Below are 18,148 nucleotides of genomic sequence, written 5' to 3' on the forward strand. Positions count from 1 at the left end.
CCTTGTGGCTCCTGATCCTAAGTGCTACTTATTCCATTTATTTAGGAATTAATAGCTCATTTGTGGGAAGGGAAGGGGAAGAGGAAGGGAAAGTGAAAGCAGGCAGGGAGAGAAGTTGTATGTGAGAAGGCCTGTGTCAAAATTGGAATTATTTTTCCTAAAACTGAAGAGGCACTGGGGGAATAAAATTTACTGGGCTGAAAGTACATTCTCAAAATGAGTCCATGGTGGCTGTACATCCAGTTTTCTCTCAGGTAGTTCAGGCTTAAGTTGGCAATATCTGTCTCGACTGATACATAATAGTGTTTTTAATTATCTTAAAATTAAAGTAAGTTATTTTGATTTGTACAGTGAAGACTGAACTGCTCATGGCACAAAGGAAAAAAAGGTAAATGTGAACCTGTGCTTAGGGAGCTGAGTCTGTATTTTTATTTCTACATTTTCTGTGAAGTTGATTCTGAAGAGTGCAAGATAAGGCTGGAAAAGTTTTGAAGTAATTAATGGGAAAAGAAACTTTAGCATTTTGTTCTTTTATACTGTGATTAGTAGTGTAGTTGAGGGATTTCTTGGTTTAACGTATTGGTTGTTTTGGTGAGAGTATGTATACAGGTGTTCTCATTTTGTTAACTGATTGGTTTGGAGGTTTTTTTGGGGTTCTTTTGTTTGTTGGTTTTTGGGTTTTTTATTTGTTTGTTTTTGGTTGGTTGTTAGTTTTTTTTAAATTCCCACATTCATTGGAAGTGCAGACAAACAACCCCTTTGCTCTTGGTCTGTTGCTTTCCTTATTGAGAGAATGTTGGCAGACCCGAACAGAGCATCTCTGCTCATTTGACTGTGTGTGTAAGGGGTGCACGTGGGCACTGGAACAAGTTCTTTCCAGATCAGCAGATTTTCTGAGGGCCTTGAATGCTTCCTGATACTTGTTTCATGCTGCTTTCCGAGTCTGGGTGATTCCTGCAGAGAATGAGGTGCTGTTCACTTTGGAAGTGATGGTTCATCATGGAGCAGAGAGGAGGGCTACTGAGACTTGAGTCAGCCATGGGATACACTTCCACTGGAGGCATGTTGTGGGGAGTTACCTCTTCTTTGGAGTACATATGTTCCAGGAGGATCTTGACTCTACTTCTTTGAAGCTGTAAAGTTGGTTGAATCTGATCTTACAAGGGCAGTATTTCACTTGCTTGCTGTTACACTGGGTTTACTTTGGAGAAGCTATACCATTTACTCTTTGTCTTCAATCATGTCACTGGAGCTGGCTAGTATAGTAGCTGTCAGGAGAAAATGTATTTGTGAAGTGTCAACATGTAAAACCTGGCAAGTATCAGAAGTATGACACTGTAAATGAGGCATGTCAGAATCTGAGAAGAGATTGTGCTGTTAGATAGTCCTATACTTCACAGTCAGAGGTAAATCTAACTGAAAAGTAGCTGCCTGCTGTCACTTAAGTCTGGTTTTGTGTTATATTGTTTCAGAAGAAGTTCAGAAGTGTTGGTCTTTTTGGTTTTTAGTTGTTCATTCACAGCACATAGTTCACAGCATAAATCTGCATTTGTCCTAGACCTGTTGAGCATTTTGTGCACCTACTCCTTGTTTCAGTACTGGTTGTTAAGGTTTGGTCACTTTTTTTAAATGTTTTTCACTTCTTTACTAACTGGAAGTTTAAATAATAAATATTTGTGAATGGGCATGTTACAAGAAGCATTTTTTGGGTTCAGTGATCCAGTTCCATTATAGTTTCTCAGAGAAATGTGGGGCCCTCTGAGAAAAGACAACAGAAGTGGTTTTTTGTTAGTGAAAGGTGTGCTAAATAAGCTCTGTTCTTCAGTTCTGTACAGAAGGGTTCTAGGAGGGAGGAATTACAATTTTTTTGGCTTTCTAACCTCAAAAGGTTTTTTGGGCTTTGTGATCTTTTTTCTGCTGGCCTGCTGAGAGTCTCTTCTGGATTCTTTTTGAAAGCCTGGTTGCAGCCAACCCAGGCAAGGCAGCTGGGGAATGTCAGGAATAGTGGGAAGGGTATAGATGGTATTGCTTCTGGTTCCCCAGGGAATACTTCTGGCATCTGTACACCTCCCCAGAGGATGACCCAAAGGGGTCTTCGTACCAGAAGCAGCGTGGCAAAAAGTCTTGGTTGACTTAAGCCTGTGTTCCTGTGGAACTATAGGGATATCATGTTTTTTAAAAAGTTTAGGGTGATTTTTCATCAGGAAGATAGTGATGGTCTTCACAAGGCTTCACAAAGAATATCTTACTTGAAGATCTGAGCAGACTCAGAGAAGACATTTTTTGAAGGGTGTTCAACACTGTTTTAAAGGGTCTCTGAGGCGCTGGAGGAAGCCTGGTTTTAGCCTGTCTCTGTAAGGTATGTAAATTGAAAACTGTTTTGTATTTTTCCTGAGCTCTTGTCCTTCTTAAAAATACATTTTCAGATGCCTAGTGAAGTTCACATATCACAGCTGAAAGTTCTTTGGGGAATGAGCTCTGTTCCCGTTCCTGCCTCCCAACTTCCTCTGGCTGAATGGAGACTTGTGCCAGCCCTTGGCTGGGTGCTGTATAAGGACAGTGGTGGCATCTGTCATGTTTCTTAGGCCTGTTCTGGGATGGGTGTATGTTGAAAATCAGGAATTATATTTGCATGTCATTTTGGAGTATGTGCCATTTTGAGTGAGTTTGAAAACTCTTCTCTATTTATAGGATTAGAGGTGTTGTCGAGGTTGGCTTTGTTATGAAGAAAGGTGAAAAGATAGAGGGTGCCATGGAGCTACATGTGTCTTATATGGTGCATTTTCTTTAGCAGTAAGATTAGAGAGTCCTTGTTTAGATTCCAGTTATCTTTAGAGATTTAATAAGACTTAAATTAAATGGGAAATTATTTCAGTTTGCTATTGGATGGACCCTTGTTGTTTACATGATTAAAATTAGCTACAATTTGTCACATGGTGCTTGAGTGTTTATGTACATTTTGTGCCTTGAGTGTTTCATTTCCCGAGAACTGTAAATACAAGCACACAGACTGTTAGGATGTTTATATATGTAACTTGAAATCAAAAGCTTACATACTTCCCTGGATCTGGTTCACCAAGGGGGTTTTATTAAGCTCCTAGTTACAAAATGAGACCTAGAAGCAATGTATGTCAGTCTTCATTATGTTCCTATATAAGCAAGAAGAGGCAATGAAGAATGAAATATTTTACGATAGTTTACATTAAACAAAATGAATAGAATGGTGATATTTTTCATTAATTTTTGGAATACAGTGAACAGTTTTATATTGAAGTTGAAGATGAGACATATTGTAAAAGTGGAATGTAATCTATTTCTTGGTCCTTTTTTATAAAATTATATATGCTTATGTGGATTGCATAGACAATCTAAGTAACTTTATTTTGCTGAAATTAAATTTAAACGGCAATGTTATTCTCGTGATTACATTATGAAGTAGAGAGAAGATTTCAATAATCAGATTCTGGTTTTAATCAAGATTGGCTTGTCCACTGACACCATGAAGGTTTTTATTTGTAAGAGTAGTTATTCTTTTCCTGAATACCAAACTCTTTATTTTATTGCTGTCTCCTAAATCATGCATCGTGGTTTCCTTCTCTGAAACATTTGATAGTTCTTTCTCTTCCACCTGGGAATTTTGAGATTAAATCCTTTAATGCAGTCTGACAAAATTGTCATGAATATTGAGTACAAGTACTAAATTGGACCTTACTAATATAAAACTGTTTTAATAACTGTTCTCCATATAGAATAAGCTATACATGATGTATAATTGTGTATGGCAGCTTTCATATTTGGAGTTTTGGGATTGTCACTTGGTGCTGTGTGCTGGTGCTGGTTTTGCTTTCAGGTGACCTTTGGATACCTCTACTTCACATAGAGGGTCACTGGGACAGAAGGGAGGTGACTCCAAGTGAATTTGTTTTCTCCTAAGATTTTAGCCTAGGAGGTGTTTGTGAAATGCCTTTGGGTTTGATATCGATGGATTATGTGAAGTACTTTCCATGGTGGCACTCACAAAAAAATGGGAGGTTTTGATGGAAGTATTCATAGTTCTGTCTTGTCACAGGTGCTTAACAGAAGGACAAAAGAGGTGACTTTGTGAACTTTGCAAGTCTGAGAATTTTCATCTTTGGCAAATAAATGCGTTTCCATCTCCTTTTTATCGTGATCTCAGAAACTGACTTTTCTTATCTCAGATTCATGACTGCAAGATGAGTGCCCAGTATTTCAAAATGACCAATTTGATAATTCATGTGGTAAGTTCAAGCGTGAGTCTTAGCTAAAAACATCTGGGATAAGACTTGGTGTAAGCTGTAAGACTTTAACAAGCCAAAGGAATTTACATACTTCAACAGTAGAAGGAGTTTTTAGGCATTCTAACTTTGGTAGATTAGTACAGCCTACAAGAAATACCCATGGGAAAACTTACAGATTCAAAAATGTGAGTAGAATGGCAAGGGAGCAAGTAAGAAAGGAAAGTGTGATGCAGAGATTAGAGAGTAGTCTCATAATAAACAACTGATTCTACTTAGTATTTATGGTGTTAGGATCCAGTAATTATGATTATTAGAGAGATGCCTTTGCCCAGATTAAAGTGCAGATGAGACCATATGTCCAGTCCATAGTATGGATTTTATTTAATGGTAACTGTGAGGTAGAGAGAGATAGAAATGTGAAGAAGAGAGGGAGAAAGGGAGTGACAGATTAAGCAGAAAGGTATCACCACCCACAGATCCAGATCTTGTCCTCATCTTGTCTTCTCAGTGGTGGAGCTCCCGAGGTCACTCCAGACTTGCACCATTTATACATTTTGGCAAACAAAGGAATCAGTGCTCATTTGGCTACGCAGTTCTATTTTATTGGTTAAATGATTCCCTCTCTTTCAATGCTAATTAGTCCCATGTTCAGTCTTTCACTTCTTTTAAGTTGGTGGGCTTCCCTTCTTAAATGGGTCAGCTATGGCCTCCACCTCCTGCACCCAGCCAGAACTGATTTTCAGCCCAGTAGCTGTGTTGGCTTTCAGTGTGGATTCTTTATGTTTATTACCAGTGCTCCCCCAGCTTGTTTTCCTAGTCAGAAATAATTGGAAAATAGTACCACCTTTATCTTATCTCAAGTTCCCATCAGGTGGAATAACTTACTGTCCAAATTTCCAGGAATTCATGGAGTCATATTCAAGGGACAGGGGCAGGATGGGGAGCTTGGTGGTCACCGATGAGCAGTTGCTTCTTTTTACAGTTTGCCATAGTGGACAAAGTCCTTTGGTGATCCTAAAAGTTTCTCAGGCTATTACGCCCTTTATGTCTCTTAAAAGTGGCAAAGGTTTTAACTCCAACAAGAGCAGCAAGAAGCTCTTTCAGATTTAATGAAAGTTAAATGTGAACTTAGGGCTTCAGCTAAGAAAGGAGTAGGGGGAGAATGCCTCGACTCCTAAGAAGTGAAAGGTGCATGTATTTGGTGAAAATGCAAGTGGTTGGTGCACTTTAACCAGATACAAAAGAAGTTTGAAGGAAAATACCTGCTTTACTGCAGTCTGTCTCTCTCATCTGTAGACAGATACCACATGCTTTTAATGATGCATATTTCATTATCTTGTAAGTGATACTGATCCACACATATGAAACCCTGTGAAAGGGATTAATTTTCCTAAACTAACAAATCTTGGAAGAAATGAGACGAAGTGTTGCTTTTCATGTGGAGAGATGAAAGAAGCAATTAACTGAATGTAGGTAAATCCCACTAGAGCAGGTATTTGATCAGCTTGGTTTTACAAAATTTATTTTGATAAGCGCTGGTGTGCATTTTTGTGTAGACATACTTTTCCTCTATGTCATCAGAAGAAAATAAAAAGAAAGACTGAACCAAACTTTGCTTTTGTTGCTTAATTTTATATACTGTGGCTACATGAATGTCCACAGTGTATTTGTGCAAGTGCTTCTAGAACTGAGGACTCTTTAGAGAATTAATTGACCCACCCTCCTTGGGTGCTTTGCATGCTGCAAAAGACCACTTGATACAGAATGATTAGCAACACAGAGTGGTTTAATTACCCAGTGGTGAGTTGTATTAACATGATGCTGCTGCAGTTCATCATAGCAATGCTAGCTTGATTCTTAGTAGTGCTTCCCTTACCTCCTGCTGGGCCAGGTTGAGTTGAAAAGAATCATTCTAGGTTGTAGATAGCTGTCCTCTGCTGGGGCTTGGTCTTTCTGTTGGGTGGATCCCACCCCAGTGCTAATGGCTGCTGTGTTTCCATACATTCTCTTTATGCTGCTGTACCCTTTGCACTCTTCACTCAGGTCTTTGCAGATGTGGAGGGGAACGAGGACAGCTGTTTAAACACCATGTAGTGAAGCATATCAGGAAGCTGCATGACTGATTTAAAAGAACCTTTCCATGGTGGAAAGTAAAGTAATTATATTTGCATATAGCTCATGTGACAGTAGTAATGGCCATGTTAACTGGGGATAATGCCCCTAGGCTTTGGTACACTGCACGTACAAGCACAGTGAGCATGGGGTGATGGCCATAAACTAAAACACAAGGAAAACCAGCTCAACATGAGAAAGAATTTTATGTTGCGGGTGGCAGAGCACTGAAAAATGCTGCCCAGGGAAGTCGTGGAGTCATGTCTCCTCAGTGGAGACACTGAAAATCCATTTGGATGCATTTCTGTGTAACCTGCTCCAGGTGACTGTCAGGGTTTGGACTAGAGGATCTCCAGAGGCCGCTTCCAACTCTAACAATTCTGTGATTCTGTATGTAACTTGATACACCTTGATGTTGGGAAATTGATGAATAGGGAAATCATTTACCTGTGTGAAGTATGATTCCTTGCTTTTCTTATGCAGCTGCTAACACAAGCAGAGTTAAAGCACTGAAGCATCCCTGGACTGGGTCAGGACACGGATCCAGATAGGAAGATATTTTGTCAACAGTAGCTTTTAGAAGTTGACTATAGAGGGTGTAATACCAGGGCAGCTGTGCACTGATATCTTCCTTATTGTATGCTCACATGTTTTTACTACTCATAACCTTCTCTTGACCCAAGTTCTTTCTAATATGACTGCTTCTTCTCTGTTTCCTACCTCAGCTGTGTTGGGATATGCCTATCTTGTCCTCCTATTTTCCTCTGTTCTCCACTCCTCTTGGTGGTTGAGGAGTAGGAGAGGTTGGATGCAAGAAGCTCAAAGGAGTTAGAAGAGCCTGTGGATAGATGAGAAGAGGGAGACAAGGAGAGAGTGTGGAGCAAGGTAATGGGTGAAGTATGGGAGGCACAGATGCAGAAATAAGATCTGGAGCCAGAGGGCAAGAAGTGCTGGGAATGGGAAAGGTGGAGGAACGAGTTGAGTAGAAGGCACAGGGAAATGGGTACTGGGAGGGGCAGTAGGAAATGGGACTGAGGTAGTCAGCAGCAAATGGGGAGGGGGCTGATGCCTGCACAGCAGTGTAGGTCAGCAGCATGGCTTTTGTGATGTGTCTTGAGAAGTGCTTTTGAAACCAGGAGCTGGTAATCTCTTGGGACACAATTGACCTTTTTGCCTTTTCTTATTTCCAACAAAATCGCGGTGTCCTGCCTCTTCACAGCCAAACCTCTGAACTCTGCCTGGCACTCTGTTGTTAGCCAGAGGGTGAATTGGCCCTTCCTTCAGCCCTGCCTGCCCTGGTGGGCCGCAGCCGCCTGCTGCCTGCGGGGCTCTCCGGGCGCTGCTGACGCACAGGAGCGTGGCTGTTCCTTCTGTGTGGCTTTGGTGGTAAGCATGTCTGGCCTCGTGATGGAGGCACCAGTGGGATGTAGAAAAGGATGTGGCCCCTCTGGCTGGTATCTCTCCCCTTCTGGAAAGCCTTGTGGAATGGGACAAAAAGTGTTAAAATGCCATTTTCTTTGCACTGCCTTGCTGCATTTTAAAAACATTGAAATTTTGGCAGTCTCTTTTCTTCTGGGAGTTTTGGTAGCGTGGCAGCATAAAGGTAGCTGGTATGCTGCATAAAAGTAGCTGGTACTAACTTTTATAATATGAACGACAACAATAATTTCTCTATTATCGAAGTCCCCTGGGCTTTCACATAGATTCTTAATATGGAAGTAGTTAAGTACTCAGGAAAGCTGTATTGCATTCATTTTGGTAGCTGTATGTTTATACTATATTTATAATTCCAAGCTATTAGTTTAGAATTCTATTAAAGAGAAAAAGAGTAGATCAGCTTTTGTTCTGAAAGCTGAATCTATTGCCTTTAAAGAAAACAGAGACTTTTCTTCAAAGAGTTAACGTGATATTTATTTTTTTCATCAGAAGAAATTAAGTATGAACAAAAAAAGACCATTTTCACTTGGTAATGCTGAACTAACCCCACTTTACTGATTTCTGAATTCTAGTAAAAGCATTACATGACTGCATAAACAAAATAATTTTTATTCATTATTTTCAGCAGACGTTTTTAGGCGTTAGTTTCGCGTTGCATTTTAGGAGTGAGAAACAAGTCTGAAGCAAACACAAAAATGAGGTTCATTACTCGTTAATAAAGTTTGGGTATTTTCTGCATTGCTGATTTTTCACCTGTGCTTTTTTTTCCTTCTGGTAAGAAATGCCTTGCTTGTGGGAAAGGAGTCATGTAAAACAGTGGTATTTGCTTGCCTTTTCAGTTTGATGAAACAGTGTATAACACAGGTTCTGAAAGAATCTTCCCAGTTGTGAAAATCTGTAGTCTGACATTGTAAAAAAATAAATTGGTTTATATAAAACATTTGTTTAAAAACACCCAACCCCCCACAACCGTGGTCAGTGCTGAGAAGAGCAGAAGTAAATTGAAGAAATACAATGTTTTGGCAGCTGTTCAATTATTTTAGAAATTTTTTTGGAGAGTATTTGAATTCTTCCAGTGGCAGCTTGGTATAGCCTTACCTGAGCAGACCAAAGACCTGATAAAATTCTTTAAGAAGTTTTCTTGTTACAATTATATTATTATATATTATAAACAATCTATTCCCAGCACCAGGGAAATTGTGGCTTGCCCTACCTTTCTCCTGGTGGTGACATTCAGAGCTATTCAGAGCACTTCCTGCCATAACTTTGGTTTTTTAATGCTTCTCGCGTGCACGTACTATTGTAGCTCTGTAGCTGTGGTGTAGCTGTAATTGTGCTGCAGGAGCTTGTGATCAATGCTCCAGCTTCCTCAAAAGCTGTAAATTAAGCTTTCTCATGCAGATTTTTAGTAGAGAGGATTTTTTAGATGTTTCCTGTTTTTAGAGCTGGAGATCTGTGACTCAGCCAAAGGGAGTGACATATTTTGAAAGTGAGAGGTCTTCTGCTTTTTGCAAAGAATGCTGGTGTTTTTCTAGAATACAGGACATCAAGTATGACCACAGTTAGAAACTTTTGTTTTACTTTTTTATTTGTTGATGACAGCCATCTCTTTTGAATACTTGAGAAAGGTGGTAGTGTTATAATTTTAATTAATCACATGAACCTAAAGAATTGATCAGGACCCTTAAAAAATACGATGGGTTTAGGACTCATTATAATGCTGCAAAAGATGTCTTTTAGAATGAACTGTGTATCTTAAATAGTGCCTGATGCATTTTAATGTTAAAGTAACACTGAAACTATTCACGCAGAGAAAATTTGAAAGCTCACTCCAGTGACCTTTTATATAAGTCACAAGACCTGCATGGATATTGCATCAGTAAAGCTCTTCCAGCTCTTTATTTCCCCCACTCACAGCAAGGGTAACAAAAAGGAGAAGCCTTGCACTTAGTGTCCTGCTTAGTGGATGCACTAAACAGTACTTAATGTAGCTGCCAATCCTTGCTGCACCGTTGCTTCTTGATACTCTGTTGATGCAAAGAAAAATGCCTCTGTGCTTTTTAAAAAGAAGAATTTCATGCATCATTGAGTGGTGTGAGCAAGTACTATCAAAGTAACAGCAGAACATCTTCCCTGGTAGATGTGTGTAAGAGAGATTGTTTTTGCTCTTTGTGTCCACAGGTAAAGCTCTGTAGTTAGTGATGTGGTAATTGAGCCTGCTGTGCAATTGGGAGTTCTTGAAAAGAGTGGAAAGAGAAAAGAAAGTGCTTCCCTCCCTTTGTGTGGTGCTGTAAGCACTTAGGTTGGTGTTCTTTCAGGAGAGCTGGAGCAAAGGCTTCTTGTGTACTTTGTCAACTTGTTAGTGATATCCTTTCTTTAGCTTCAGAATTAGTGAGGAGGTTTAGCCTCCAACTGCATTATTGGCCATTTTTGTCAATTGCTCTGCATCTCTACATATACACTAGCACGTGCCATTATGTAAATTTATTTTTATCAAATGGGAAAGATAGATTCAATGATTCACCTGAATTTTCAGAGAGTAGAAAGCAACTACTTGTGGTGAGAGAAGAAAGAACAATTCATACAAGTGTTTGTTAATGTCACAGATTTATGAAGTACTTAAATAGCTCTTTTTTGTTGTACCAGCACTGCACTGGTGGTGAGGTACACCTTAGGTGAAGAGAAAACCTGATTTACCAGACTTTCTAATAGCAATGGTGAGACTGGCTCATGTTTCCTTGTGTTCATAGCCTGAATAAACAAGGCAGAGGGCAGGGGAAAGAGAGGAAAGAGAAGCAGAAGTGGCCTGCACAATTTCATAAGGCATGTTGAGAGATGCAGGTCCTGCTGCCCTAAACCAGTGCTCTCTTCTCTCAGAGATGCTCTGCAAGCATTAGGAGGGGTTCAGTGCACTTGGATTAGTTGAAGATAAAATGTGTGCTTTTTGCAGTAAAATGTATAATAACAATAATTGGCTGAAATAATTGGTCTCCTTTGAGACAAGAAACACGTTGTTAAAGAATAGGAGATATTCTAATGAAGGGTCTAAAACTGATTCTAAAATCATCATTTTGATCTTCAGGCAAATACCATTCAGCTCAGCACTTTGTTTATCTGTTCAGGCAAAATGTCAGTCTCTGGATTGCTGAATAGAATTTACAACACTTGTATAAACTTGCAATGCAGATTTCTGATTTACATATTTTGCCATTTTTTCCCATTGTTGATGTTGAACTGTTAGAATGCTTCAAAATCCTTCTCTGCCATATGGAAGGAAGCTTTGTTATTGTAAGCTACCTTTTTGTAGATCTGAAAGCTTAGATTAAGCCAGTTCAGTTCTTAAAAGCAGGACTATTTTATTTACAGTACAGACTTATAAATCGCTGCCCAAACTCTGAAATACTTGCTTTATATTTGCAGGTGTAGTGTCACCAGCTGTGGTTAAATCCGTGGTAGTGGAGCCAATTCTGTAAAGAATTTGGATCATTAAATCTGTAATAACTAAATGTAGAGGAGTAGAGCACAGGAGAATTAAGTGATACTTTCCTTGACATGTTTTAGAGATTGATTATCTGCTTGCCTAATATGTTGGGATAATCTTAAAAACAGTGTAGGTCCACTGTTCACATGGGCTTGGCTTCATCCATGCAAATGAGATAAAAGCACCCTGCAGCCTCTTGACATGGTTGTTTCAGCTTGTTCTTTCTCACAGGTGCTGTCAAGTTCTTGTATCTAGAGTAAACAAAAAAATAAGGACTTTATTATCCTTTAATAAGTGTTGGGGAGGGATGTGTGTGGGGAAGAATAAAAATAACTTAAAAACAGGAGCAGTATTTACAATACAAACTAGAAGTGAGCCGTGCAATTTAGGGTGTGTACTTAAGTGTCTTGGTTTCCTTACAGTTGGAGTACACATAAAAAAAAGATGCAGCAGCTCAAGAATTGTGGAGTGGTTGTGTGATTGTCGTAATAACTCTCAATTGCATTCTGTTTAGTTTGTTTCTCACAATTATGTTCTGTCAGCTTTCTTTTCTGTTTCTGTGGTTATATGTGTTCAGTCATTTCCCTCAGGATGAGTGTCTTCACTGTGAAACACTTGACAGGCTTAATTTTGTGCTTTGAGTCTCTGAGCTATATAGTGTCTTCTTACAAAGTTCTTAACTAATCTCAGAATTTGGGAGGGATACTCTCCTTACAAGGGTGCACATGACAGTGTTTATGCAGAGTATGCATGTTCTTCATCTGGGAGGTACACTGGAAAAAAGAAAGCATGTGTATTGGCCCTCATGCTTTCAGTTTGCATGCAGCCTTGCTATGTCTGTCCAACAAGTGCAAGCAGCAGAGATGACCTTATCTATGGGTCAGATCTGGTTGTTGGCACCCTGATTTGGCAGGGACTTCCCTGTGGGTTCCCCCATCAGTGGTGATGACACTTCAGGGACGTTGGCTCTACTGAAATTCTGACCCCGATGAGAAAGTTTCTCCAAATCATAGGAATTATTGTACTTCAACTTGTGTTTGTGTACAGAGTTTGCTTTCTCAAGTTTAAATTTTGCAGCAAGGAAATCAATTTATATAGACATGTCAAACTCTTGCTTATAGCTTTGCTGTTAACTGGGCAGCAATTGCTGATAGATTCTGTTGCAACAGCTGTAAGATACTGTGAAGAGAAATTGCCCCTCTGAAGATCATTACCTCCTACATCTACATTTCAAGAAGTTTCTAGTACATATTTCATATGGGCATCTCAATCTGCCAACTGTTTGTCAGACAGAAATTGGAGCAGTGTCAGCTGGAATCTGCCCTGCAACCCTTCACTGAAAGGTGGAACTGGGCTGTGTTGTGGATTAGTACAGGAAAAGATCTTGTGCCCTAGACAAGACTGAGGGTTGAAATGTAGCTCTGGGTTTAATTTATTTCAGACAGGTTCTGTATGATAGAGTTTGATTCTTACATTTTGATGCCAGAAGGGTGCTGTCACCTGTCTTGCAGAATGTTTAAATTGAGTTAGCTTCATTTTCAATCAGAAAAAAAAAAAAAAAGTAGTTGGGTCCTAAATCTTTCCAGTTGAGATTGGGATGCTGTCTTGGCAGTGCCACATAAAGCCAGGGGAAGGAATGAAAACACTTGGCTTCAGCTTATTTTAGAAACAGAGGTTTGAAATGGGGCAATAACAGAAGCCTCAGCATCAATACTGAGGGAAAAAGGGAGGCACAGCCCCTAGTGATAGAAGCAGCAAATAATAGCACCAATGATATCTTGGCCACCAAACTAGGACTAGAGCATGGTGGTAATGGTGCTGATAACTCCATGGTGGTGGGCTCAATCACTGTATGGGCCATTCACTGAAGAGTTGGACTCAACCCTTGTGGGTCCCTTCCACCTCAGAATTATCTGTGAGTCTGTAATTTTGGATTAGCTACATATGACCTGGTAGTTGTTCTTTCATGCATGCAGTGTTTGTATTTGATTCTCAGTTTTTGTTGATGCTATTCTTGAGAACGTATTTCTTTTCTTTAGAGTTTCCAAACACAATTTATGCCACTCTGCAATCAAGTGCCTTTGTGGAATCCAAGGCAGTCCCAATATACTGACTTTTCAAGTTTATTCTGTGTGTTAGCAGAAAGACTGGGAGCACATCTCAAGCTATGAAGTATTTTTACATCAATGAAAAGGTTGTTTTCTTTTGAAAATTGTATTGCTTGATGCAAGGATGCCTCTTCTGAAAGAGGATTGCCACTTATTCTCCCTAATGACTGTAGTCAATTTGGCAAAGAGCAGGCACAATGCAAGTTTTATTCACTGTGTTTAGTACAAAGCAATTTTTTGGGGGTATTTTAATCATGCCAAAAATAATTGATGTTATGAGAGTAAATGTTGCAGCTATTAGTATTTTGTCATTAAAATCCAAAGATTTCTGGAGGATGGTGTGTGTGGGCTGTGCTTTCAGGATACACTGATAAAGAGAGCTGTTTAATTAAGCCTTTTTTGAAATTACAGCTAAATGTATAGGCATATATTAAGAAGGGAGAAAAGCAGATCCATCATATGAAACAGAGAATTGGTATCCAGCAAAGAAACCCATTTAAAAATAATGCTTGACCAGTAAGGAGGACATTTAAACAAGACATAAAAACAATTCTATGACCAAATTAAAATTGTGGAAGACCTGGAGCTCAATACTTTGCTTACTGAAACTAAATGTAAAAGTTGTTTTTTTATAGGTTAATTTCATAGAAGGAAGCATGCAGTGACTGTGGTTTGTTTTGTCAAGAAAGGCAAAATAACAGCTTCTTTGAATTTGCTTTAAATTGGGAGGGAAAGCATGATTTAACAGTGAATTGTTGAAACAGCTGGTGCAATTGGTGAGTTTTTAATTTCCTATTTTTTCTATTTTCTCAGAGCTAGATATATTTTAGTCAAAATGATAGAAGTTAAGCAAATGCTCTCAGTTCAGTGTGAGAAGGGGACCATTCACGCTTTCAGCCTGGTCTTTAAAAACTGTGAAAAAGTGCAGGAGGCTGGTGTCACTTGTTTCTACTCAGAGCCTTCTTGTACTTGGTATTTGTGAGAACTGATTTTAGTATCTCAAGGGAAGTTAGGAAACCCCTGAAATATTGCTGCATCTAAGAGTAGGGTGTATAAGCTGTATGAGGGAAATCACTGCTGCTGTGCCAAGGGAAGGGCTGAATCCAGCAGCATTTCCTCTGGCCAAACTTCTCTTTAAAAAAGGAGAAAGGTAAAAACTTCTCTGTTCTGCCCATCCAGCTGGGATTTCCCTAAGGAAGAATGCTTCATTGTAGGGGGAAACCAAACTCAAACAAAGTCTGCCATGTGTGTGATGCTCTGAGCTGGAAGAGGCTGCTTGCAGTGCTTTGTAGCACTTGTGGGGAACTGAGGGAGCTGCTGTGCTGGGCTCAGGTAGGGGATGTACAGGAATGAGTTAATCACATTCTCCTTGTGAATGGCAAACTCTAATGTATAAACTGTTGGAATGAGGACAACAGCATCTTTTTAAGTTTCTTATTAAACTGAGCATAGTACTTCACTCATTGGGTTACAGGTCAGTAATGTAGGGGGTGAGGGAATGCATTTTCTTTTCATATACTTTGAAGAGCATCTTGAAAGTAAGGCATGCTGGAGGATTTGTGGGGGATCAGCACCTACGTCCTGGATGCTCTTGCTTGATGTTGCTGTGAGGGAGCTGAAGAGCAGCTGGGTGCCGCTGGCAGCTGCTGCCCCCACTTTCCAGCATGGTGGGGTTCTGCTTCTGCTGTGTTGGGCTGTGGGTGGTGGGGGATTGTGACTTGAGAGTTTGTTTAATCTGTAATAGTGGCCAGAGTTTGGAGACAGTAGTTTTAAAAAGAAATATGAAACAGCAAATTCAGCACTGGCTGCTGAAGTCATAAAGCAGATGGTGTTACGAGCCACAGGAGGGTTAAAGAGTTGAACAATATCGACTGTTACACTCATAAACGATAATTAATACGTCTTTTTTATTACTGACTCCACTTCTGCCGCTTGCTTGGACTTTTCTGTTGCTGTCAATCAGGTTTGGCTGTTCTGAGCAAGGCCACAGTTTGCTCAAGAGCCACCTGTGGGGCCCAGAAACCTCCTGCAAGAACAGGATGGGAAGGAGCAGCTAAGGAGATAAGGTGTAAAGAACTCAAAACTCCATCCATTGGCAAAAATCTGGTTTAAAGGAATTTCTTCCCCTTCCATCCATGTCAGAAACCTCTGATAGAAAGGGAGAGTAACTGAATGATGGGTTTTAAGAAGCTGTACCCTCCTCCCTCCCTCCAATTAATGCTTGCATTTACAGGGTAGAATTAATGAAGTTAATTACATCTACACAAAATCTCTTGGTTGAGTGAATTGCTTAGATCTTTTAAAGTAGAGACATAATTTTCTGCAAGATTCACAGGCTGTTTTTCAAGCTTCGTTGGTTACTTTGGTTTCTAGTCTTTATGATGCATGGTTGCTATCTTAAGCACTCTGGGGTGCACCTTTTAGAGTAATACAAGATGTCAAATTCAATGTAACAACAACTGCAGCATTCAAAACAAAAATACTGAAATAAATAAAAAGACGTTTCTAACAATGATGGAAAAGAGTTAAAATGTAAAGCAAAATAATAGGGTGAGATGCTTAGAGGGTGAAACTATATTGTGTAATTAGCAAAGAAAATGTCTAATAGGCTGCTTGTCTGATAGTCTTTTCATTTTGGTGTCATCATTTTCAACATGCAGCATTAACCAAAGGAATTTTCAGGGGTGTATTTACATGTTATGGTGGAAACAGAAAAAAAAGGACAAAGAATAATTTGGGCAATCAAAACATTTTAAAGGGATACCTTACAGTAAATAGTATTCAAGATTAGGACTTCAAAGAATGAAAAGATCAGGCATACATGATTGTGAAGCTTTAACAAATAATTTTACTTTAAAATTATCTAACGTGTGGTTGACATTAAGATGAGCCTGCATTTAGGGCTGGAGGCAAACTTCAGCATCTAATTAATTTTTCACCAAATAGCATGTTGGGGTTTTTTTTAAGGAAATTTTTGTCCAGATTTAATTTAAAACTTTTTTTGGTTTGTATATATTTTGGTTTAGAGATTTTCTTAAAAATTAGAACTCATAGGAGTTTTTTATATGGGAACACTCATTTTGGGTCTTGTGGTGATTTAAACCTGAATTTCTGTTTCTCATTTACAGCTGTGTCCTGGGCTTGCCCCCAGCTTGCACTTCAAGCAGAGCCCCGTGAGCAGCACCTTCCATGCTGTCCTTGTTCTTGTGTCTCTTGAAAGGCAAAATGCACCAGGTTTTGTGAAATGTAGTTCAAAAAGAGCCTAGTTTACATGGAAAATAAGGTGGTGTGTGCATTGCTAGACCTTTTCAGAAAAATGTCTATAGCATTTCCTAATGGAAAACTTCAGATTTTTCATATAAAAGATTTCTATTTCAATTTTCCTTCAATAAAATTCCAATCCTTACTGCATACAGATTTTTATTGTACACAAAAGCAGTGCTAACAAAGATTAATTTCCAAGAAGAAAAGGCAGAAGCATCATGTATGCAATCCAGATACACATAATTGCCCCCAGCACAGCATGGGCAGTATGGTAACATGGAAATAAATGTCACATGGAGACTTGTGGTGGCCCAGCAAACATAGGAACAGGAAGGTTTTGAACAGCCATATTAAATAAGCATTTGTTTAGGGCTCTCTGAACACACTTGAAAAACCAGTTTAACAGCAGCATTTGCTGGTTGAGCACAGAGTCAAGGAACTAATTTGGGAGAGGCACTGGGAAATCCTAACCAGGAAAGAAATATTTTTGGCCAATGATACTTCTCCAGGGCATTAGGGATGTGAGGTGTGCTTTGGAGTCACATCACTGCAGCTGGCATTCCTTGTGTTGATGACTGAGCCTTAGCAAAGGAAGTCTCAGTTCCATTTTAGAAAGGCTGTTACTTACTGACTTACTTTTGTTTGAGTTGTTTTGGGCTGCACTGATTGATAGAGAAGCTTGTCTTTGGTTTGGTTTGTGCAGTGTCCAGCACCAGGAGTTGCATACCCATGAGTGAGGTTCACTAAGAAATGTCAAAATATGAGCAAAATTTTGTCTCACCCAGTAAAATTACATCTTATTAAGATATGTGGAGACAAAATATATAATGCAACTATTGCTTGAATTACATTGATTACAGGAGTCAGAGGGAGCGCTCCTCTGAAAATAGGCACCTTTAGAAAGAATCAGTCATTTGTTTGATAGGTGACTTATCACAGGACAGGTTCTTTTACCATCTGTATTTTGGGTAATTACTAGTTTTACCTAAATGTTAGAGGTATTACATGTTTGTCATCATTAATAATTTTTATTATATTCTACTAAGAACGTGAAGGCTCTTTATTTTCCATTTCTTGCTGTGAAATTGTTTCAAAATTTACAACTTCACAGATGCAGACTCTCTCTGTGGTTTTTAATTATGAGTATTTATGATTTTGATGTTTTGGAGCTTAAGCCCCTCAGTTGTCACTGTTTGCTGCTGATGGAAACACCTTAGCAGCAAACAAACTGCTGGCAAAAGGAATTGCAGCACGAAGATAAGGTTGTTTCTAATCTAAGCACTTCTGAGTTGAAAATAGCATGAGGAAAAAACATATTCAAGGAATCAGTCAATTGTGGCTTTTTTCTAATGTATGATATTTACAACCTCTGACAATTTGAGCTGAGAGCAGCAAAAATCTGCCCTAATTGCAAGGACTGCAAAAAATACTCGCACTTTTTTTCCCCTGAATAAATGGTTGTTTCTTTGGGATGAAATGCATATCTG

At 39.2% G+C, this 18,148-nt stretch overlaps 1 protein-coding gene across 1 annotated transcript in view; it reads left to right on the forward strand.

Moving 5' to 3' along the window:
• SLC49A4 (solute carrier family 49 member 4) overlaps positions 1-18,148 on the forward strand; it is a 62,646-nt gene that overhangs the window by 1,243 nt on the left and 43,255 nt on the right. The gene's annotated exons all lie outside the window — the stretch shown is intronic.

Source organism: Oenanthe melanoleuca, chromosome 7 (genome assembly GCF_029582105.1).
Source record: "Oenanthe melanoleuca isolate GR-GAL-2019-014 chromosome 7, OMel1.0, whole genome shotgun sequence".
NCBI lineage: Eukaryota > Metazoa > Chordata > Aves > Passeriformes > Muscicapidae > Oenanthe > Oenanthe melanoleuca.